The following is a 26,339-nucleotide window of genomic DNA, read 5'->3' as shown; positions in this document are numbered from 1 at the left end:
TCTGGGCCATGGGGCAGTCATTTTGCAGTGCAGCCACTTGCGGATCTATCAAATTCAATAGCAATGAATGGAACCATGTGACAATGTTCCATTCTAGATATGATACAATTCCTTGGGTTCTCTCCCATAGTTTCAAACCCCTCTCTAGGTCCAGTTCCTTTTTTGCGGGACTTTAAACCTCTATAAACAGGGATTTTACATACTCTATGAGAGAAAAGGTTGCCTACTTAACAACTTTCTCATTCAGTGTTCTCATGTTCTGTATCAATAGCCTATAAGTATGCAGTGTGCTTGGTAGAGAGTGGCCTACATATTTTGAGGACACAGTAGTTAGCAGCCTGTTTCGGACACGGCCTTAGAGTGTCTTGAAAAATTGTCTTCACGTAATCTTTTGGGAAAGACGCATTCAATTTTCAAGAGCTATCTTGAAATTGTGCATGATGTTGTGCATTTTCAAGGCATGTCTCAATTAGAAATGACAGATTCTGGAATTTCTATAATACTGTTTTTCAGTGCCAGATGTGAAGAGAATCTGCCATTGTTTTGTGCATAAAGCAGTTCAATTCATCTTTCTGTACCACCATATGCCTGAACTATAAATGTTTAAATCACAAACAATTTGAGCAAAGATCACATGTGCTGGGATTTTCCTGATGAATTGTCAGCATGGTGAATTGCCACAAGGTGTCAGTCTTGTGTAACTTGCTGTGTAGTTCTGCTCATCCTTTTGAACAAAAAATTAATATACTATTTTATCATTCCAAAAAATTGTTATTATGGCAATATAATTTAAAGAAATCACAGCACAAAAATGTACTTTACAATACACGTGTCATGGATTGTTTGCATTATCATTACTAAGTGACATTGTAACCACAATAGAATGGTAATAGAATGGTAAGCATAAGAATAATTAGATTTCATAGCACCAATACAGTTCAGGCACTTCAGGGTACCTTATGTGACCTAATATGTTCAGCTTCACTGCATTAATGCATAAGAGACCATGTGGTAATCATTTGTCTCCCTGATAATACCACTGCAACTTTATTGTGTGATTTCACCTTTAATCATTGACAGAGTTTGTCCCCATGCTGGAAGTAAATGCTAGCCTAAAAAGTAGAATACTGTATTTATGTATGTATTCTATGGACAGATGACCAAGGACAATACTGTAAATGTATGTTCAGTACTTGGACATCAATTTATCTGTATTTATGGTTGCAAAATTCCTGTTTCCATTTGTGTGCTCTGCTAGCAGTACACACTTTTCTCATGATTACAATGCTTTAAACTGTATAAATGTGTCTATAAAACACTTAATATTTAATTATATGATGTGTACTTATATAAGCAGATAATCATATGTGAATTGCATTCAAAGGTTCCCTCCTAATGACCTTTCCACTTTTAATTCAAAATTAAACTTTTGAATGCAATTCACTTATAATTATCTGCTTATATAAGTACACATATCATATAATTAAATATTAACTGTCTATAGACAAGTTCATACAGTTTAAAGCATTTTTAATCATGAAAAAACTGGTATATGTGCAATAGTGTAAATGCAGTATAGAAAAAAAAATTTTTTCACTTAAACATAGAACATCTTATTGTTGGCTTTGCTGTCTGGCAACAATACCACTGGAAACAAGATCATATGAATCGCTTTGACAAGAGCATATAAATTGCTTTAGTATAGGCATAATCTTTTTTTCCATCAAGAAACAATTCAAGTGTTCAATTCTTCCTAATACATGTGTGTTTAATATTTTATAATATTTTTTTAAAATCTGGGCAAATGCTGAACAATTACTTAATTGAATAAGTTTTTAGAAACGGCTTAAGAATTAAGGCCAAAGAGTATTGTGATTTGGTTAAGTTTTCCATGCCTGGTTTTCACTTTGTAGGCAGTTTGGCTAACTGGTGTTAAATGCAACCCAGGGGTTAAGATATGCCCAAGATAAGAGTTAAAATTGAGCCAAGAGCAAAATGTTGAAAAGATTAGTCAGGAATTGGGCTTGCCATCACACAGGCTCCACACCCAAAGCTTTCTGGGAGTGCCGTTCTTTCACATCTGCCACACCTCCACATCAGTGATTTATTGGCAAGAGTGAACTAAGGGTGATCTAGGGTACTGGTTTGAGGGGAATCTTTTTACCTCTTTCTTGTTTTTGGTTTCAGGACATTCTATTCTTTCAAAAAGGTGAGTTATAAACATGTCCCTACAGCAGAGTCAAAAGAGTTGTGTTGTAATAAACATTTGAAATGCAGACCAACACTTTCAAGTGATTAGCTAACTTTAAAGTGATTCAAGTTGTGCCAGACTCCAGAGTGATCCACAATTATTTTTTATTAAACCTCACTGTTTTTATCAGGAGAACCAGACACCATAATTCACTCAACGGTTGCCTCTTCTTGAGAACTGGAATTGAATACCACTACACTGTACCAATATTGACTGTTAATATAACTAGTTTTTCCAAGTTGTTCTCAGATATGTATTTTTTATAGAATTAACCTTGTCCCCATGGTAGATGTAAGTGGATAAGAATTATAGAATACTACAGAATATCATATTAAATCCATCCTATGGTCTTGTGACATAGGACTATAATACATTTTAACATTTTTATTGACTCATAGATTGAAAGGAAGCTTGTAGCAACTTTCTCTAGATGCAACATTTACGTATTTAGTTTTGAAATGTTTTTTACTTGCATGAAATAGTGTATGTTCATTGTACTGACCTCTGCAGCATGCCTTTTGAACACACATCAGCCTTTCCTCCTCTACATGCTCTGATCTTGAGGATGGTACTGATGCCTTCTGCATTCCTGCCAGCTTTCCAGTTGTAGAAGAGAGCAGGGCTATCATTTCCAGATGGTGGTGCAAAAGTATGTCTGCATGGAGGACATAATTCTACAAATTCTTTGAACTGGTGCCTTCAAAGAGAATTGGAAATTTGCTCTTAAAGAGCATCTGGAGAGCTGCGCTACCCTCGTAAAAAAAATTCACAGGATCTTTAAAGATCCAACAAGGGTCCAAATTAAGACCAAAATCCTGGGCAAGATCCTTTGTTAATTAGTTATTTAGTAGGATTGTGTTGGGTAGTTACACGGATTGCTGTCCTTTTGAAGATCTTGGTTTGGATCTTTAGGGATTATGCTTGATAAACATTGATAGGTCCCAGGACCCATTCTAGGACCTAGAAACTATTTTTAAATATTCTACTCCAGGATTTTGAGGGCCCACACAAGATCTTGAAAGGACACATAACAACAAACTGTGCTCTCATTTGTCAGGAAAACGACAGTGAATATAATCGGTGTACCTCACAGCAATTTACGAGTTGAATGTATCCGATTATAATCAATTGACTAAACACCTTTTGGAAAAGAGGAACCAAATTAAAGTGACTAATGTGGTGATTAATGTGGCTGGAACATTTTTAAATAAGCATACATTATCACAGAGGGATATATCCACTACATATGAGACGGGTGCGTGGGGGTTGGACCCAAAATGCACGACTCAGAAACAAAGGTTAGATAAAGTCCCGTCAGGGCTTTATTCGGGACGAATCCCAGGAGCGTAGTCAAAACAAGCAATGTTCATACACGTAGATCCAGCCAAACAAATATTAAACAAACAAACAGCACGGTGCCGAGGGAAGAGGCAAACTCGTAGTCGGTAAACGTGCAGGGAGGTCCGGTAGCAGGAGAGCTGTCAGCGGGGCAGATGTACAGGCGGACGGCAGGCAGAGTCGTAGTCGAGGGCGATGCGGAAGTCGAAACCATAAAACAATCAGCGAGGCAAAAGTACAAAGACGGTAGGCGAGGACGTGGTCAAAAACAAACAATGGTCAACGAAACAGAAATCAATAACGATGGTCGGTAAAACAGGCTTGGATCTTAATGTGAATCAATCAGAAAATAATGCTCAAGAGTTGCGTAGTAAAACTAGAGGCAGGCAATTTCGCGAAGAACAGTTGCGCGACTGGGCTATAAATGCGGGTGTAGACAGGTGCAGACAATTAGTTAGAGCGTAGCAAGGAAATGGAAAACAGGTGCGATGGATGACAAGTTTAACAAGGTAATTAGTAATCGTTAGTAATAAACCTATCCTGCCCTAGCATTAGTAAATTAGTAAATGACATGCACGAGAAACGTAAGGTAACATGAACACATGATTAGTTTGTTAGTCTCTACCCAATCCTGATTTAGCGTTAGTAGTTTTAGTAAATAGACAAATGGAAACACTTAGGGAGTGAATGACAGAAAGAGAGAGAGCGAGAGAGAAAAGGCGGAACGCAAGGTTTGCGGAAAAACATGTATGTTTTTCAAAAGTGTATGCATAACAACGACCAGTTAACGTAACAATAAACATGCATCAAAACATAACACAAAGCGAAACTAAGACGATAATCACTCAACATAACCAGGTAATATAATCGTACGAAAACATAACTAGACATGACAAGACAATAAATCGTAAAGAAACATAACTAAACAACATGACGAACCTAGACAACATAATACATGATAAGACACTACGTGACTAAGACAACATAAATAAACATAAATAAACATAAAACATGGCGAGACAGACCTGAAACGTGACAACATATTCACCAACTATCAATTCAAAGTAATGTAAATAACTAAAATAACACACATTTCAAGTCAAACATAAATTCTTTATTGAAAACAATGTCAGGATTGAATAGGCCATTCACCAATGCACCACCCACAAGTAAATTCTGACCCATTCCATCATAATCAGTCATAAGTTGTGACGATTTCAGATAAATCGATGTTCATGTAAAAATGTTCATTCTGTTTTATCTTTCATCTTCATTTTGTAGAACAATAACTTGGCTTTCATAATTTGCAGGACTTAATGCCTGAATAAAAATGTAGTTTTTAAGCTTTTAAACGCAAGATGTCAAAGTGAAAGTAACAGCGGAGTTGTGCTTTTTTTGGAAGCTAGCCAACTTGTCACTGTTGACCAGTCACAAATAACTGTATTTGCTTTCAGCGTCTGTATGTCTTAATGTCAAGAGTAAATTTTCAGAGTAAAAATATAGTTTTAAAGGGTTTATACTGTACTTAAGATTATAGCTCCATTTCTTTAGCCCAGTGTCGATAGTCTACCAGCCTCACGTTACTCTTGTGACGAAACTAACTAACTCAATGATTTTGGTATCGTTACAAAGCTTACATTCTCCTCTTTTGATTAGTTTCTAAAACTCTAAATATGTTTTGGGGTCAATACAACTGATTTTGATAGAGCAGGTCACAATTGTATTGGAGAAAGAGGGGGACTCGGAGAGGAATAAGTTCGGTAGAGGGATCAAGAGCAATATGCAAACTGCAAACAAAAAGGCCCCCTGATCAGGTTGTTGTGAGACGATAGTATTATCCATTGCACCACCATGCTGCCACAGAGTATAAGGTTGAGGAATGGCGGAGAGCCAGGAGCGACTAAGGGTAATCCCTTGTAAGCGGGCACGCGAACGTGTCTGCCACTAAACACCGGAAGGTAGAGGAAACCAAATAAAGGAAATAGCCCCAAAAAACTGCTAAGGAAAATAAAGCAACCCTTAAAAACCAGGGCGAATAACCCAACCAAAATGAGTGCTGAAAACGAGCACTACAACCCCAAAATAAAATAACAACCTAGTAAAAAAACACTAGGCACGAAAACAAAGAACCTTGAGACGCAGCTCAGGAAAAAACATAAACCAAAATACATGTACCGGGGACAACGTCCCTCACCCGCAAGCTCACACAAGCTGAAAATGAAATCAAAGAAAAACAAAGAACCTTACGGAAGGCATCAGCCGTGCACACAGCACCAACAGGCTGAGCGTCTTCCTTACCTTTTCTTTTTGTTTTGTTTTTTAAATGAGACAGAAACCCGAACCTGCACGATACCTGACTCAATAAGGCTCAGTCTTACCGCGTGCATACCATCTTGGTGTCAGAGCGAACAGTAACACCAAAGCGTCGACCGATTGTCCGCGAGTGCTTTATATACAGCCTCAGGAGGTAAGGTACCATTGGCACTAATGAGGGCCGGGTGAAAATAATAAAGCCCGGTACTATATTTGAGCTCATGCTACAAATATCTTTATATAAAAATCTCTAAATACAAATCTCATTAAACTATGGGAAGAGATATGCAATGAGACTAAAACATTTATTGGCCATTAGGTCAGGGAATTCTTGATTTCATCAAGGACCCTGACCCAATAGCTCCGTGTCTGGTAATAAATTGAACTCCACCCATTCAATTCCCACATAGGAATAGATGGAGTCTTATATAAGTTGATATTGCAATGCACTTGATTTATATAATTTTGTTGATGCTTAAACAGGTTGATGTGGTGTACCTGCTGCGGTTTTTCTTTGTCAGCACCATAGGGCTGGCCCTTGTCATGTCTCTGCCCTTTTGTCGTTGTGTTTTCAGTGTATTCATTCCCTTTCCTTTGAGTTTTGTCCCTGTTCTCCTTCTGTAGTTCATTCTGTTCAGCCTGTTCATTCTTTCCACCTGTGTTTCCGCCCTGTACTCCATGTATTTTCCTATGTCCTTCCTGTCTCTTGGCATTAGTTTCACCTGCTTCTCGTTGTGTGCTTGTTTAGTTTTGTATTTAAGCCTTTCTGTTTTTGCTGCTGGCAGCACGGATGGTGCAGTGGGTAGCACTGCCGCCTCACAGCAAGGAGGTCCTGGGTTCGAATCCCCGTCGGCCGGGGCCTCTCTGTGTGGAGTTTGCATGTTCTCCCCGTGTCTGCATGGGTTTCCTCCGGGTACTCCGGTTTCCTCCCACAGTCCAAAGACATGCAGGTTAGGCTGATTGGAGAGTCTAAATTGCCCATAGGTTTGAGTGTGTGAGTGAATGGTGTGTGTGCCCTGCGATGGACTGGCGACCTGTCCAGGGTGTATTCCTGCCTTTCACCCAATGTATGCTGGGATAGGCTCCAGCCCCCCTGTGACCCTGTTCAGGATACGTGGGTTAAGATAATGAATGGATGGATGGATATTTTTGCGGCTAGTTTGTAGTATCCCGTTTCTGATTCAGTACCTGTCATTTTCCTTCCCCCGGTTCTAGCTTCCGCTTTCCCGTTCCTTTACCCTATGTTATAGTTAGGTTTCATCTTTTGGAATGGATTTCCTGTTTTTTATCTCTGCCTGGCTTTGGAGTCTGTTTTTGGATTTCGTTTGTGTACCTTTGCTTGCTTGGACTGCCGACCGGTTTTTGAACTTTTTTTTCATTACTCTGACTACCATGTATGTACCTGTCTGCCTGGATTGCGACTATTGCCTGTTTTTGGATTACGTTCTTGGTCTGCCCCTTGTTAATAAAGCCTGCCTTTTCGCGTTATTCCTGAGTCTGCTCTTGGTTCTTCTGTTCCAGTCCCAGACAGGTCCCAGCTGCTCACAGATGGTGTAGGTCCCAGTTAGGTTGCCAGAAACTTGTATTTGCTGGTGGGAAAGAGCACAAGAACACACTCACCTGGCAGGAAGGCCCGGGCTGTGCGAGCTGGTTTTAGGTGTGTTGCTGCATCTGTTGAGTTTCCTGCATATGTTCCTGACCATGGGCATCACCTTATCATTGCGGCTCTGCAACACCTACAGTGGTGTGAAAAAGTCTCCTGATTTCTTATTTTTTTGCATGTTTGTCACACTTAAATGTTTCAGATCAGCAAACAAATTTAAATATTAGTCAAAGACAACACAAGTAAACACAAAATGCAGTTTTTAAATGAAGGTTTTTATTATTAAGCGAGAAAAAAATCTAAACCTACATGGCCCTGTGTGAAAAAAAAAAAAACCTGAGTTCAATTTCTCTGGCCACACCCAGGCCTGATTACTGCCACACCTGTTCTCAATCAAGAAATCACTTAAATAGGACCTGCCTGACAAAGTGAAGTAGACCAAATGATCCTCAAAAGCTAGACAGCATGCCGAGATCTAAAGAAATTCAGGAACAAATGAGAAAGAAAGTAATTGAGATCTATCAGTCTGGAAAAGGTTTTAAAGCCATTTCTAAAGCTTTGGGACTCCAGCGAACCACAGTGAGAGCCATTATCCACAAATGGCGACAGTGGTGAACCTTCCCAGGAGTGGCCGGCCGACCACAATTACCCCAAGAGCGCAGCGACGACTCATCCAAGAGATCACAAAAGACCCCACAACAACATCCAAAGAACTGCAGGCCTCACTTGCCTCAGTTAAGGTCAGTGTTCATGACTCCACCATAAGAAAGAGACTGGGCAAAAATGGTCTGCATGGCTTGGGAGTTCCAAGACGAAAACCACTGCTGAGCAAAAAGAACATTAAGGCTTGTCTCAATTTTGCCAGAAAACATCTTGATGTTCCCTAAGACTTTTGGGAAAATACTCTGTGGTCTGACGAGACAAAAGTTGAACTTTCTGGAAGGTGTGTGTCCCATTACATCTGGCGTAAAAGTAACACCGCATTTCAGAAAAAGAACATCATACCAACAGTAAAATATGGTGGTGGTAGTGTGATGGTCTGGCGCTGTTTTGCTGCTTCAGGACCTGGAAGACTTGCTGTGATAAATGGAACCATGAATTCTGCTGTCTACCAAAAAATCCTGAAGGAGAATGTCCGGCCATCTGTTCGTGACCTCAAGCTGAAACTAACTTGGGTTCTGCAGCAGGACAATGATCCAAAACACACCAGCAAGTCCACCTCTGAATGGCTGAAGAAAAACAAAATGAAGAATTTGGAGTGGCCTAGTCAAAGTCCTGACCTGAATCCTATTGAGATGCTGTGGCATGAGCTTAAAAAGGCGGTTCATGCTCGAAAACCCTCCAATGTGGCTGAATTACAACAATTCTGCAAAGATGAGTGGGCCAAAATTCCTCCACAGCGCTGTAAGAGACTCATTGCAAGTTATCGCAAACGCTTGATTGCAGTTGTTGCTGCTAAGGGTGGCCCAACCAGTTATTAGGTTTAGGGGGCAATCACTTTTTCACACAGGGCCATGTAGGTTTGGATTTTTTTTCTCCCTTAATAATAAAAACCTTCATTTAAAAACTGCATTTTGTGTTTACTTGTGTTGTCTTTGACTAATATTGAAATTTGTTTGCTGATCTGAAACATTTAAGTGTGACAAACATGAAAAAAAAAAAAAAAAAAAAAAGAAATCAGGAAGGGGGCAAACACTTTCACACCACTGTATGTGCTCAATCAGGCTTCCATGAGGATAGGGTTGCTCCTCCCACACCTCTCTGACTAAATCAAGGAGGCAGGGTGTAGCTAGGAATTCCAGGCCCCATGAAATAATATTGCTGTGTATAATGCATTTCCCTTTTTTGTTTATATTTAGAAATTTTAGTAAATGTATTAAAAATCTGAAATCTCTTATTTACATAAGTATTCAGACACTGAATTCAGTACTTTGTAAAAAACCCTTTTGCTGCAATTACAGCTTTGAATCTTCTTGGGTAGGTCTCTACAAGCTTTGCACACCTGGATTTGGGCAGTTTATCCCATTCTTCAAGAGACTTGTCCCAAAGCCACTCCTGCACTGTCTTGGCTGTATCTTTTGGGTCATTGTCATGCTGAAAAGTGACCCATCACCTCAGTCTGTGGTCACATACACTCTGGAGCAAGTTTCCTTCAAGAACCTTTCTGTATTTGGCTGCATTCATCCTTCCTTCAATTCTGACCAGTCTCCCTGTCCCTTTTTTGCCTCCTCAGAGTCCTTTAAATGCCATGCCTAACATCCTTCTTCGTTTTGCTTTCCTGCCAGACCTCCAGACTGCATCCCTCAGTCTCATCTCAACATCCAGTACAGTTGAGATGAGCCGGGTGAGCCAGATTCCTCCTGAGATCTCTTCCCTTCAGGGAGTTTGTTCTCGCCAATGTTTGAGGTTTTTTCAAGTGATCAGATGCTATATAGGGGCTGAGAGCTGGTATTTTTTCTGTTACTCTGTAAGGCGTCTTTGTAACAGTCTTCTGTGAAAAGTGCTTTACAAATAAATTTCAATTGAATGGCAAACTCCAAGCGGCCTGTTATATGCCTTTTACTCAAGAGTGGCTTCCACTCTACCATAAAGCCCTGATTGATGGAGTGCTGCTGTGATGGTTGTCCTTCCAGCAAGTTTTCCCATCTCTGCAGAGGCGAGAAGCTCTATGACTGTTGGGTTTTGGATCACCTCTCTAACCAAGGCCCTTCTTGCCCACTTCCTCAGTTTAGCCAGAAAGAATCCTGGTGGTTCTAAACTTCTTCCATTTCACAAGTATTGAGGCCACTGTGCTCCTGGGGACACTCAAAGCTTTAGAAATGGTTTTATCTTCTTGCCGTGATCTACGCCTCAATTATATTGCTACAGAGAGCTCCTTGGACTTCATGGCTTGCTTTTTGTCCTACTATGGAGTGTGAATTGTGAGACCTCTTATACACAGGTTTTTGCCTTTCTAAACTATGTCCAATCAATTACACAATTACAGACAATTTTCCCAAGGATAATTAAACCACAATTTGGAGTGCCACAGCATAGGGTCTGAATACTTATGTAAATGAGAGATTTCAGTTTTTGACTTTTAATACATTTGAACAATTTCTAAAACATGTTTTCACTGTAATTTTGGGTTACCTGTCATTGAGTGTACATTAATGGACAAAAATGACAATTTTATCCATTTAAAATTAAAACTACAACACAATAGGGAGGTAAAGTGGATGCTTTGGGAACGATACTTGTGGTATACTGTTCTAATACATTACATTACAGGCATTTAGCTGACACTCTTATCCCGAGCGACGTATAATAACGTGCAAATCGAACCCAGGGACAAGTGTACCGAGTACCCTTAGTATCACATAGATAAAACTTGAACCCTTAAAGAGTACCTCAATTAACCAACGAGCATACTATGATTGGCAGCAAGAATACCCTGAATACTAATATAACTATACATAAGTGCTATTATAAGCTATGGCATACACAAGGCTAAACATAGTAGTGAGTTAGGGAGGGAAAGGTGCATCCTTCAGTTTGGATGTTCTGACATCCACAGGAAGGTCATTCCACCACTGTGGTGCCAGAAAAGACAGCAGTTGTCAGCGAGAAGTGCAGGTACAAGGAGGGGGAGGTGATAGGCATCCTGAAGTAGCAGAACGGAGGGGTCTGGCTGGTGTATAGGTTCTGATTAGTGTTTGAATGTATGCAAGGGGTGATCCCTAGTGTACAAGCACCAAAGTTGTACATTTGATGTTCTCTATTAAATAAAGCGGCGAAAGCTAAATCCACTCACTGAGGTTCAGCTGTTTTTCAGACCAAATGCCACAATGGGGAAGAAATGTGATCTAAGTGACTTTGACTGTGGAATGATTGTTGGCGCCAGACAGGGTTGTTTGAATATCTCAGAAACTTCTGGTCTCCTGGGATTTTCATGCACAAAAAAAAAAAAAAACATACAGTGAACAGCAGTTCTGCTGACAAAAACACCTTGTTAATGAGAGAGGTCAGTGGAGAAGAGCCAGACTGGTCAAAGCTGACAGGAAGGTGACAGTAACACAAATAACCATACATTACAACAGTGGTATACAGATGAGCATCTCTGAACACACAACGTATCATAACTAAGTGGATAGGCTACAGCAGTAGAAAAAAAAAGAAAAGTCTAATAAACACCTAATAAAGTGCTTGGTGAGTGTATATCTGTATATTTAACCTAATTGAATATAATTTTGGTCTGCTTACATTGATTTAAAACATAAGTATGTGCAACAAATACCTAATAAAGTGCTCACTGGGTGTATAAGCAAACTACATAGTGTTGACTTCTGGGTTCAAAGTATGTGTTTCATGGTTTAAATACATAGCTATATTCTGAATATGATCGGATTTGAATTTGTATAAAGTTCTATCTTGCGTTTTTAGATCACCGAGATCAGTCTCCCATAATGGAGACATTTCCAAAATTGGACCATCCTAATGCCACCAACAGTGGTGTGTGTATTAATTTATCATCCGACTTAACCACCATTATTTGAACTTATGAACTTGATTAGGATAGGATACATTTGTGTAATCAGTAGCCTATGGATGGCAGCTTCCAATCGATGTCAAGTGCAACTGGGGAAAAAACCCCATGGGCATGAATGTTTTGGTACAGGATGTGTGAGGGAGGCCATAAGTAGCCCAAGGATCGCAGTTTAAGAATTATAGAGATTGGTTGTGTCTTGGGTGACCAAGTAAAAAAAAAACAACATAAAATGGCACCATCATACCAGCAAAGTTTTTGAAAGGGTGGCTCAAGGGTGGTTTGCCAAACCTCATGGGAATTTTACATTACATTACATTATTGGCATTTGGCAGACGCTCTTATCCAGAGCGACGTACAACAAAGTGCATACCCATAACCAGGGATAAGTTCGCTGAAAGACCCTAGAGGGAAGTACAATTTCAACTGCTACCTGTACAACAAAGGACGAGGGCCAATTTTTTTTTTTTTTTGAACAAAGAAACAAACAAACAGCAAAAGTGACCAAAGTAAACTATCCAAACACTGCTTGCCTAGCCAACTAAAAATACCGATACACAAAGCAAATCACAGAGACAACAATTAAGGTTCACAGGGAGGTAGAGAGGGATGGGGAGAGGTGCTGCTTGAAGAGGTGTGTCTTCAGCTTGCGCTTGAAGGTGGGGAGAGATTCTACAGTTCTGACCTCAACGGGGAGTTCGTTCCACCACCGTGGAGCCAAAACAGACAGTAGTCGTGAGCTTGAGGTGGAGGTTCGGAGAGGGGGAGGTGCCAAGCGGCCTGTGGAGGCTGAACGAAGAGGTCTGGCAGGGGTGTAGGGTCTGATGATTTTTTGTAGATAAGCTGGGGAAGACCCTTTAACTGCTTGGAAGGCTAGCACCAATGTTTTGAATTTGATGCGAGCCATGACAGGCAGCCAGTGGAGGGAAGTAAGCAGGGGGGTGACGTGTGAGTATTTGGGAAGGTTGAAGACCAGACGAGCTGCTGCATTCTGGATGAGTTGGAGGGGTCTGATGGCGGACACTGGGAGGCCAGCCAAGAGGGAATTGCAGTAGTCCAGGCGGGACAGAACCATCGCTTGGACCAGGAGCTGGGTCGAGTAGGGGGTGAGAAAGGGGCGGATTCTCCGTATGTTGTATAGGAAGAACCTGCAAGACCGGGTCACCGCCGCAATGTTCTCGGAAAGGGACAGTCTGCTGTCCATCACCACGCCGAGGTTCCTTGCACTGGGTGACGGCGTGAGTGTGGTATCCCCGAGGGAAATGGAGAGATCCAGATGGGGAGAGGTATTAGCAGGGATGAATATCATTTCAGTCTTGCCTGGGTTGAGCTTTAGATGGTGGTTGTCCATCCAGCTCTGGATGTCCCTCAGGCAAGCAGAGATACGGGCTGAAACCTGCGTATCAGACGGCGGGAACGAGACGAAGAGTTGGGTATCGTCCGTGTAGCAGTGGTAGGATAGCCCATGTGCAGTGATCACAGGGCCGAGTGTAAAGAGAAAAAAGAAGCGGGCCAAGGACTGAGCCCTGGGGAACTCCTGTGGCGAGGGGCCGAGGTGTCGATACCGAACCAGCCCAGGCAACCTGGAAGGAGCGACCAGAGAGGTTGGACTCAATCCAGTCCAGGGCTGTGCCACAGATGCCCGTTGCTGACAGGGCAGACAGGAGGATGGAGTGATCCACAGTGTCGAAGGCAGCAGAGAGATCAAGAAGAATGAGGACAGAGGAGAGGGAGGCTGCTCGTGCGGCATGGAGTGACTCACTGACGGAGAGGAGCGCAGTCTCTGTCGAGTGGCCCGATCTGAAGCCAGACTGATGGGGGTCTAGCAGGTAGTTGTTAGAAAAGAAAGAAGAAAGTTCTATAGTTTTAGAAAGGAAAGGAAGAAGAGATACCGGGCGGTAGTTCTGGATGATGGAGGGATCCAGAGTAGGCTTTTTTAGCAGCGGAGTGATGTGGGCCCTCTTGGAGGAGCCAGAAAACAGCCGGAAGACAGGGAGGAGTTGACAAGGGAACAAGGGTTAGGCAAAAGAGTAGTCAAAAAACAAAACAGAGATCAAAAACCAAAAATCACGGCAAAGAAAACAAAGGGGCAAGGCAAACTCGAAATCAGGCAAAGGGGTGTCTCAGGAAACTCATTAATGACAGGCTTACAAAGAACTGGATCTGAAATTATGATCAACATTCTGACTCTGGTAAATGCTCAAACTGGTGTTTAAATACATGGGAGTGAGGGTGATCTAACGAATAGACATCAGGTGAGATACATGGAAGGGCAATCATACAATAATAAGGGATGCACGAAGACGTGAACTGGATTCACATAGACACACATGAAATACAAACGACTCCTGATTAGGGAGGAGACAATTGCACAGAGTTAAGGAACGTAGTGATAGTGGAGAGCAGGTGCAAAGACTTCGCTGAATTAAGGCAGGCAATTTAGAGACAGAGCAGGGAAGCGGAGCTATAGAGCAGTGTAGAAATAGGGATAAGGTTAATCTATTAGTTCACATGATTAAACTATAATTACTCCAAACTAGTGACTGTTTGTTAGTTATACAGACAGATTAGTGTGTTAATATAATTAGTACTGTAGAAAATCTATGTTAGTTGGTATTAGTAGATTAGTGCTATCTACAAACATGAATGGAGAGAAAGCAGGAAGTAAGAAAAGTGAATCGTGAGAAACCGGAAAATTCTGAAAACACCCGGATTATGAACGTAAACAGAAAACCAGACATGAATATGAAAAATTATAAATTTACAAAAATAACAAATAAACTAACAGACAGAAATCAGGAACATTACACAATTAGGATCCTATTGTGTCATCTCAGTCCTGAATTTGATAATCATATTTAATTATTATTATTTTTTTTGCAGTTGTCTACTTCGGGGGACAATGTTTTACAGAAATACTGACTTATACAATGATTTGGCATACATTAAACAATATTTGGTTGGAAAGGGTTTGAACAAAAGTGAACAGAAAATAATTACAAAACATTTATAACAAAATAACAATCATGATATCATTAACAATAATATTTTAATCCTATTCCAACAATATTTAGTTTTAGTGCTTTTTAAATGCAATTTGTTCATTCTTTTCCTTTTTAATTCTTTCTTCCCTTTGTCTTTTTTTACATTATTTTTCCCCCCATCCAATGTGGCACCAACACCAGCCCTTAACCTGTCTGATTTCTTCCCACCTTGAACCATATCACCCCAGCAGAGTCGTGTTACCTGTAAGAATGAAAAGGGATACAAACCAGGCATTATTGGAGTCCACTTGCTACCATACCCTTGTGGACCTACGCCTGGTTTCATCAGAGGCTATTGATCAACCAAAGAATTGACACGAACAATGTTCAGCGACTGACAGATCTATACAATAAAAACATTGCGGTCACGCCATCTGCACTTCGAAAAACGTCAGACAAACTATCCACACTTAAATTTCTGGTGCTCATGTACATTGCGGTTTATGGCGAATTGGGTTTTGACGATTTTGTACAACTGAAAACTCCATTACTCACTCGTTCAATACTCCAAATGCTACAGTTTGGTTATTTTAAACATTTAGTAACGAAAAGAATAACTTTGAATACTTATTTTTAATGCATGGTGATTTTTAAAAATTCCATAAAAATCTAAAGTTGCCTCGTTTTCAACATTCCACTATAGGCCATTCATTAAAACCACCTTCACAGGTATTCGTGCCATCGAATATGTGCGTTTGTACAGTGAATATTATGGAATAGCAAAATATGTTCAGTATATTCAATACATGGCACAATTTAAAAATCCATGAAAAATTAAATAAAACTATTTTCTGGAAACACCATGATATTCTTGAAGATCACAAACCCAGGTATACAAACCATTGATCATGTGAATTTTTAAAGTAAGAATGAGGAAATATGGGATTGCAAAGTCCTCCAAAATGGTAACCATATTAAATACATGGCACAATTACAAAATCTAAAAAAGATTTAAATAAAACCACTAACATCTTGAATAGCAAATGACCACCATATATATGCCATCGATTCTGTACATTTTTACTATACAAATTTGGAATTATGAGATTGCAAAAATCATCCAAAATAGCAATTGCATTCAATGGAACTTATAAAATCTATGGCCAGGTATGCATGCAATTGATTGTGTCACCTTTTACTGTAGTAATTTGGAATTATGGGATTGCAAAATCCTCCAAGATGGTAATTGTATTCAACATATGGCAAATCTATAAAAAGTTTAAATTAAACGCTTTTCAGGAAAAACTGCACACATCTTGAAGAACAGATGGCCAGGTATTCATGGCATTGATTGCAGTTATTTTCACTGTGGGAATGTGGAATTATCTGATTGAAAATCATCCAAAATGGTAATTGTATTCAATACATGGAACTATTTAAAAGTCTATAAAAAAAAAGTCTAGTAAATACCACTTACATCTTGAAGAGCAACATGCCAGGTATACATGCCACCTAGAAACAGGTATTTCAGCCCAGGATGAACAAACTACAATTCCACAGTTCCTGTGAATTTTTGGTTTTGCTTCAGAAACTGCATTTGTAATGTCACCCCACAAGTTTTCAATGGGGTTGTGGTCGGGGGATTACCTTGAGGTAATCCCCCGACCACAACCCCATTGAAAACTTGTGGGGTGACATTACAAATATTGATTGATCCTTTTTGTCTGGAACCAACATGTTGCTTGCTTACTCATGTGTATGGGGTCGTCTTGTTGAAACACCCATTTCAGGGTCATTTCCTCTTCAGCTTATGGCAACATAATCTCTTCCAATATTTTGATGTATTCAAACTGATCCATGATCCCTGGTATATGATACCAACACCGTAGTATGAAAACATCCCCATACCATGATTTTTGTGCCACCATGCTTCACTGTCTTTACAATGTACTGTAACTTGAATTCAGTACCTGGGGGTTTTCTGACGTACTGTCAACGACCGCTAGACACGAAAAGCTGGTAGGGCATGGGGATGGAGGACCAGACGCGACCGAAAAGGGAACCTGTGATAACCACTAAGCTAATCTAGGGTTCTCCTCAATATAATCTAATCGAACCACTTGATGAGAAAGGGGAAAACCAAAAACAGGACAACTCCCCAGCAAAACGCCAACTAAAATAGTACCGAAAACCTGGTCTAAGTCTATTTTTCACTTAACAGGTGAATACAAAAGAAACCCTGTATTTGGGTAACCATATCAGGTTACCACACCTTTAGCTCTGCGTAAACCAGCCTTGCAGGCTACCTCTACCTGGCTTGGTGTCTGAAACACAATGTAACAGAGCGGAGAGACAATGAGTCTTAAATAGGGTAGAGCCTGCCTACCAATTAATGATAATTGGTTGGTAATTAGACTGCACCTGGATACCAAGGCAGCAATCTGCTTGTGTGAGCCTGAAAAAACGATACTGACTGGAAAATGAATAGGAAAACCTTGACTATGGTGATGTTGCACATGCCGTTTTTTCAACAATGGAGCTTTACGGGGGCTTCTTGGTGATAGCTTAGCTTCAATCAAACATCTTCTGACTGTAACAGCACTTACAGGTAATTGTAGATAATTTTTGATCTTTCTGGAGCTGATGAATGGCTGAATCTTTGCCATTCTGACAATTCTTCAATCCGTTTTAACAGTAGTCAACAGTAGTCTGTGTGTTTCGGGTTTTTGTTGCCATTTTAAAGCATTTGAGATCATTTCAGCTGAGCATCCTATAATTTGCTGCACTTCCCCTCTCCAATCAAGTTTTTAATCAAATGATGTTGTTCTTCCGAACGTTTGGAACTGCCCATTTTACTTAACAATTCAGAAGGAAATATATTTTATAACAATGTGTGAAATATTTGCTTTCGTTCTTCTTTAATAAAGGACAATTAATGACACAAATCCAGAAAATCAAAAGGCTAAAGTACAAGAGGACGAAGGCAAGAATCAAAACCAGAAAACAAAGCAGAATGTCGAAAACCAGAAAATCAGAAAGGCAAACAAAACAAAAGGGCAAGGCAGGCTCGGAAATCAAGAGGCAAAGGGGTGTCTATCTAGAATCTCAAGAGTTAGGCTTACAAGGAATTTGGCACTAAAACTGATCAACGTTCTGACAAAGAACAATGCAGAGACTGAGGTTTAAATACATGAGGGAAGGTGACAATCTAGGCGGGGCTGGGAAAAAGGTGGGCTAAACAAATATACAACAGGTGGGGAAACATAATAGGGTAATAACATAATAACGGGAGGGAGACGAAAACGCGGACTGGATGCACGTAACAAAACATGTAAAACATACGGCTCCAGATTAGGGAGTAGACATTTGCATAGTTTGAAGACGTAGTGATAGTTAGAGACAGGTGCGAACACTTCACTGAAACTAAACGAGTAATCAGGGATAGCATAGGGAGGCGGAGTTACAGAACAGTGCAGAAATACTAAGAGATTGCATTAATGAGTTAGTTACGTGAATATTTCTAAATTACCCAATAAAAGTGATTGTTAGTTAGTTAGTTAGACAGACAGTACGTGTATTAATCGGATTAGTACTGTACAAAACCTAGATTAGTAGTAGTTAGTAAGAATCGTGCTTTATAACATTTAACTACCAAGAAGGAAGTAAGAATCGCGAGTTTTAGAAAGAACGTTGAAAACCCGAAAACTACCGTAACCACCCGAATAGTGGGGCACACAGACAGGGGAGTGACTAGACTGGTAAACATTCAGACGCAGACATAACAGGGGATGACAAATGAGAACTGTAATGGAAAACAATAACCAATTTCAAAAATGAATAAATAACAAGAATAAACATAAATACACACAGGACAAATACAGGAACTGCTATTTTTTTTAACACAACTGTACTTCCTAATATCTGTACGGAATTTCTACTTTGCCAATTTCAATTTGTGCCCTCTTGTTCTGCTCACCCTGAAGAATCACCTATAATTTACTTTGTTAATGCCTCTAATTCATTTAAAAGCCTCAATTAAATCCCCCCTAAGTCTCCTTTTACTAAGCTTAAGGAGATTATGCATCTTAAGTCTATACTTGTAACTCTTATCTTTGATACATGGAATCAATCAACCTTCTCTGTCCGGCTTTGGAATTGAATATCAACAGCGAACGTCGGCTAGCTAACTTACATGTTTAACAAACATTTATTTATTTTAGTTAATGTTTGTACTGATGAGCTAACGTTAACAACATCCACGTTTCTATAACACTACCAGATACGAATACATTGTATTACAGAATTAAAATTGCAGTCAGGATCAGCTCCACCCTGCACCACACGTTTACATGTAACATATAACTAAAAAAAGCTTAAAACGACTTCGGAAAGAGGGTCGGCTACCTCATCATAGCCAGTACCAGCTCTATAGAAGTGGCAGGTCACAAAGTTGTAAACAGAGAAACTGGAACTGTGAATGAAGCGACTTCAATGCATTAATGTTAGCAACCTAGAGAAAGAATCATTATTCTTTGGGATTTCTTTGAGATCATTTAGATGCAATTTAGACACATTTTTTCACTATTCAGAACCAATTTTCAACCAATGAGCTTGAATTATTGTACAGCTATACAATGTTTTGGTACAGAGAGCTGGTCTGTCAACTGCATATTTTGAAACCCAAATGTAAGGACTATAAACACAGGCAGAGGGTGAGTCAACATGCCAGTGAGCCTTTTTCAATGATGGGAAGGGATTTACAATTGTCTTGTAACAAAACAAAAATCTTACCTATTGTACATTTAAAGTAAGACACTATTGCCAATTTCACTTTGATTTTACTTGATCTTATTCACAATAATTGTTCGGGCTGTCAATAATAAAAAAAACGTGAAACATGAGTAAATGTATTAAAATAAAAGTATATAGTTTTCCTGTATATTTCCACACATGGAAAATAAAGCTTATAATAATAACTGTATTATTATTTGTGCATATTTATCAAGGGTGCCAATAATTCTGGAGCCCACTATATATACATTTACAACCTATTATGATTTCAGTTGGGGTTTGTTTGCCTTCAATAAGGGGCAGTGTTCAATTGTGGACTTTTCTGACCTCAGTGCGTGTATATATATTATGTGTCTCTGGTGAGTGAGAAAATTCTGACATGTACTCAGGAGTTGACCAGTTGCAGTGAGGGATTTTTATTTAATCCAGTTCTTGAGGGCTACCATTTCTATTCACTTTTCTGGATTAATCCTAGCAGCAGCTCCATCTTTACCAGAGCCTTGGTTGGTGATGTCAGTAAGACCTTATTTGTCCTGGCCTGTACCATCCTGGATATGGGTGACTCCTTAGGGTGAGGTGTGGCAGTACTCTCACAGGGTCCTGGACATGGGTGATGGGTCTGACTCAGCATTGCTGAGCACACACAAGGAATGCAGCTTGCTGGAAACCATAGCAGTAACCATGGTTACAATATTCTATTCCTACAACTTTCATCCTGTGCTGTAGTTTGGTTTGATATTGTGCTGCTGGGGGATAATCAGATAATTTGCCACAAAAATTGTAATACTTTATGGTTTGCTTCTGTTAGAACAGCTGAAACTTGTTTTTAGTTTTAGGGTTATACCACTGCACAAATATAAAGTAGTTCTGGGTTGATCCTTGACATAGAAATTGAGGTATTCAGTGGAATATTAAAATCATCAGTTGTTTGTATTTTTTTGGTATTTTACTGTAACTTTTGTGTACACTGTATGTACATGCTCTGACATAAATTAGTTCTGTCTCAAATTTCTGAACAGTACAAGCTTCTTCCTTCATGTAAGTCTTCAACCATGAGTGTGTAGTAAATAGTTTTAGATGTTGACATTTTTATAGTACAAAATATGTGGAAATTGCCCTCTAGGGGGAAACGCTTTAGTTAGGAAGTGAGAGAAGAGCCAATGTCAATTAAAAATTCTCTCATTATTTCTGTTTGCATTTCTTTGAAACTGTTTTTAGCTTATGCGGGAAAGATGCCCCACCTCCAGCACCCAACAAACATTGTCATAGTTTACAAAAATGTGTTGTGTGTCAGAACTTGTGCTGGAGGCTCAGAGGTTGGGCGTATATAGGGAGGGGCTGGCTGGATTTCACTCCCTGCTTGTATCAACGGGTTTGCTTCAGCCCTTATATGCACAGTATCAGACCAACATCCTGCTCCCTGGGATCTCATTCAGTACCACTTCAAACTTGCTGTTATGTACAATTGTTGCAAACAATATTTTCTCTCTATCAAACATGCCCAGTTTTTATTCTAAGATACTACTTCCAGTTTAGTTTCTGCTTGTAATACTGGGCATGCTAGAGAGAGAAAAACTATTGTTTGTAACAATAGTAGATGGCAGGTTAACTCCCAAAGTCCTAAGCATATTTTGGCTGATTTTACCCTCCTCTTGGTTTTTAACTCATAACTTTAGTCTCAGTGGTGGTTCTAGAACTATATAAATGGGGTATCAATGGGGTGGCCAAGGCTACTTTAGGGGGTCCAAAATCCATAAACATAAAAATAACCCACAAGACAAGATATCATGTGTATATTCCATGTATTCATTTTAGCTATAAACAAATATATAATTTATGCTATTATAAGATGCCTCAAGATCTGGAATAACCTTTGGATGCAATAATTTAGCTTAACGCTTAATTCAAATGAATGGGAGCATGCTGTGCTCGCTAGTCTGAGGAGAAAAGCAGGAATCTTTTTAGTAACATTAATATTCACCAATATTCAACTGCCTTCCCCTTCGCCATCAAGCCATTGCTAATTCTTTTTCAGAATAGGCTCACCCACACGAAGAAACCATGAAACTTTGTTGTTTCATTGTATTATGTTTGTGTGAACTGCAATGACAGAGAACCCAAAAAAGAGAAAAAGTTCATTTCTTGTATTTTATAACACACAGGCAACACTGAAAGAAAAAGTCTGTTGAATTTATTAACATTAATTAAGTATGTACATCAGTTGCACACAATAAAATCATGTTTTTCCAACATGAACCTTTCATTGGAATATACTTTATTATGCAATTTAAACTCAAAGTTTTCATGTTCAACAAATCTAATCTGTTTATGTAATTTTTATGGTAGGGCCATATGATTCAACATGTCTTTTTAATGTTTATTGTACTATTTTCTTTCGTGGTAATTTGATATTTCTAATTTAAATGAATATACATTTAGTTGTATGTTACTAATATTGTACATAGCTACTAACTGATCTAATATTGATAAACACAAAATTACTTAAATGTCTACAAATGTGCAAAAAAACAGGAGTGATTTAACTGAACACAAAGTACATGAGGCAGAAATGTAATACAAAGAAGAAGATGAATAATAAAAGTGTGTGAGGTAGGTAGTTTATAAAATGACCTTTCAGAACACATCATACATTCACAAATACCACAAACTATGGAATAAAAATTGGCATATAATCAGAAAAACAAAAAACACATCTCACTGAAAGAGTTAGATTTTTAAAGCTTGTGCCTTCTTGGGAAGTGTACTGCCTTCCAACTGCATTATTTTTTGTATCACCTCAAAGGTTCAGTCAGGTAGTCCAGGTTCAAGTTGTAAATAAGATCAAACAGCATAGCAACCACAAAGGACACGCTCGGTAGCTCCCGCAGCACTGCATGTCCTTCAAGGACAATCCTACTTCACCCGATTCGCTGTACTTGATGGTAAAAATTCCCACTGTGGTATCCTCAATGCACTCCTGGATAACAGCTTTGTCTGCAGTCTCGAGGAAACAGTAGTCTTTTTATTTTATTTGGAATATGGACATTGGTGTCATGTTTTTGGTTTAAGTTCTAATAGGAACAATATGGTTGTAACAGAATTAACTTTGCACAATGCTACACTTAATGCAACACAATTTCTGCTCTCAACAATACATCAGTTACCACAAGTCCCTTGATGATGCACTCCCATCTAAAATGACTAATGAAATAGCTGTCACTTTCCAACTTTGTCATCGTTCAAAGAGACAGTTATTTCATTTTATAGAGTCATTTTTTCCTCTCATAAAGGTATTATTGTATCACTGTAGTCCAAACACTGCACATCATTTGCGGGCAAAATACCACCTGGCATTTTTTAAAATGTTGTAACAAGCATTAGGCTCTACAAATAATTGGGGTGGTGTTACTCCACTAAGATTCTCTTAAATATATATTTTTTCTGGAATAATGGCTTCCCTGATGGTCTTCAGTCTCTTGCCTATCAGTCCGAACAGCTTCAAAAGCCTGACAGTGTGTATGTCAACCTGGGACAGGAATCTTGATTGGAGAGGCATTGTTGTAATCTGCTTAAACTCTGCATTTATCTGAAGGCACACAGTCAGAGTTATAATATACAATATTATACAGCTACAATACATGACAAGGCAATACAATACTGCCCCCCACCCCTCCAACTCAATAGTTGTAGAAAAGTTACTACTTATAAAAGATAAGTAGCACACAGCCACTTTAAGTTACTTTTAAGTAATACAGTTGCGTGGAACCACTTGACAAAACCTTCTTAAGTAAACATCTTAAATAAATCCAAGTAACCAGAGTTGAATTTGTTCTGCATAAAATGTTTAGCTCTGTTAAATAGAACAAATATGTTAAAAAGCAAATACACATGGTCTTTAAAACAAATCTGCATTTATTTAGCAGCAACCTTTGACTTCACAATCCATCAAGGACACAGTGCCGGGTCAATCCAGTCACATCATAAGCATTACAACAGAATTGGGCTGTGCTTATTTCAATAACTTTTTTAAACGCAACACCACATTATGCAACCCATAGCCCTGTTGTTCAAGGTTACCATGGGAAAAATAAGAACAGCAGCTATAACCTTATTGGGCACTTGAAACTGAAACTACAGGCAAGGGCCACATTAGGTTAGCTTTGGCTGCCGGGATGCTATTTGCTCTATGTTGTACCAAATTTCCTTGTTGTTTTTCCCACCAAGAGCAAGCAGTAACATCAAACAACAGTGCTATGGGTCGTAAAACACTGTAGTTATGCTTGAAGAGCAGGTACGTACTTTCAGGAGTTATAAGAGTAATCTGTTCACTGCATATATATTTTACAAAAAATGTACTTGCCACAGAACTTCAGAATAAAAAAGAAAACAAAATATTCAACTGCTTGTTTTAAGTATGGGCATACACATGCAGGACTAACAATGCAAAACTTAAAATAGATCTGTTCATTGCATTTCTATTTGACAAAATATTCAGCTGCAACAACTTGCAAATGAACAGTGTCTGACAGTTAAAGGCCCAAAGATGAGTAATCTGTGCACTGCATTTACATTTTACCAAAAATTGTACTTGTCACACAACTTCACAAAAAAAAAAAAATTCAACTGCTGTTTAATGAGCCCCGCAAGTGTGTGTGTGTGTGTGTGTGTGTGTGTGTGTGTGTGAGAGAGAGAATGTGAGTGTGTGCGCGCATGTGTGTGTGTGTGTGTTGAGTGCACTGTTTGGTGCAGACACACCCTGCTGCTCCTCTACATGTGAAGTTCCAGAAAAACGGAAAAATATAGTTCTTTGAATTGAATTGAGAGCAGGCATAAACATGTAGGAGTTACAATAGATATCTGTTCATTGCATTTCTATTTAACAAAAAAAAAAAATCTCAAACAAAATTCAGCTGCAACAACTTGCATGAACAGTGGCTGACAGTTAAAGGCCCAAGGGTGACAGCATATTGGAAGTACCCTAAATGTCTCTCTGGAACCAACCTATTTGCAGAAATTATAGCAAGAAAACAGTCCTTTAAAGTAAAGCCTCATACACAAAGTTTGTTTTTCAGCACCTGGATTTTGTTTGAAAGGCGGTGGCTGTCAATTCCCATCAAGACCATCTGGAGAAACTCAATGGTGTACCTTAAATCAGATGGGTAGCTGAGGTTTAGTACGTAGATGACCCCAAACAACAGAGCAGTGGCACTGGCGACATCTTCAAGGTCCTTGAGTACGGCTACACCCTCAACTATGATCCCTACATCTTCTGATGGATCAGCGGCATTGGCCCCCTCATGTTTGATTACATAGATCCCCATGGTGGTCTTCTCCATCTGGCTCTGGGCATCTTGAAAGTCCACGTCATTTACCACAGACCAAAAATAGAAATTGAATTGATGATGATCAAACAAAGGCAAATGAAAATAGCTGCTTACAATCCTTTCTGTTTTTAGATACTTTGAATTCAGTGAATTAAGCTCACATCCCCCACTGCTGTGTTCTTGGACTTTGACTCTCTCTTTGACGCTCTACAACATCCCTCTAACATATGTTTTCTTTTAACTCAAAAGGTCCTGGTTAACCAAAGATTAAAACTTATGAACTCCCCTAATCCTTACCTGCATATTACAGAACTGAGCAAAACATGACAAGCACAGAAGCATGAACAAGGAAATGTCCATGGGTACCAAAATAATAGGTAGCCATACTCACTCATACCCATATCTATCTTGCCACTAGACAAACCACTGCTACTTTCACTAGTAATGCAATAATGATTTTGAATATTCTTTTACACTTACCAGGTATTCCTTTACAAGTTTCTCAGGGTCTTCATTTAAGTACACAACCAGTGTTTTCAGGTTGCAGGCCCTCAACAAGCCGATGGTATGATTCTGAAATATAGGGAAATATGACTGTACACTACTTTATTTACACTTTAAGCATCTCAAATTGGATCACAGGTTTTCAAAGTGGAAGGCTCAAATCAACTTCTCACTAACCTGGTCAATGGCAGCCATGATCTCCTTGATCTTACGTCCTGCTTCTCCTCCCTTCCTATGGCACAGTGCAGACAGCCGGGAGCAGATGATGTCAAGTTCTGCCATAAACTTGGACTTCAGTTGCACAGTGGTAATGCGTGTGAATTCTTCACATATCTTGAAAGTTATGAGGAGGGGAGACAGAAATGTACAACTTACAATACAACTCAGCATTTGGGAATACACAAATAAGTACAACTAGCATACAATCTTGATGTAGGTCATGGTATGTCTTGAATACAGTTAAGTGTGTTATCAAACAAATTGTGAATATCTACAAATAGCAATCCTTTAAAAAATGGATCATGTAAAAAGAGTTTGACATTCAAATCTCTTACCTCTCGTTCAAAGAAAAGAGCTGGCCATCTGCTTTTGAATTCTGCAATGAATGGCATGTCATTCACAACTTCATTCCTCCTGAGGGCAAAGGTTTTCTCCATCTTCATTTTGATTATCTGATGGATGTCTTTCTTTTTAACCTCAGATAGTC

Source organism: Conger conger, chromosome 3 (genome assembly GCF_963514075.1).
Source record: "Conger conger chromosome 3, fConCon1.1, whole genome shotgun sequence".
Taxonomy (NCBI): Eukaryota; Metazoa; Chordata; class Actinopteri; order Anguilliformes; family Congridae; genus Conger; species Conger conger.
This window is presented reverse-complemented; position numbering follows the sequence as displayed.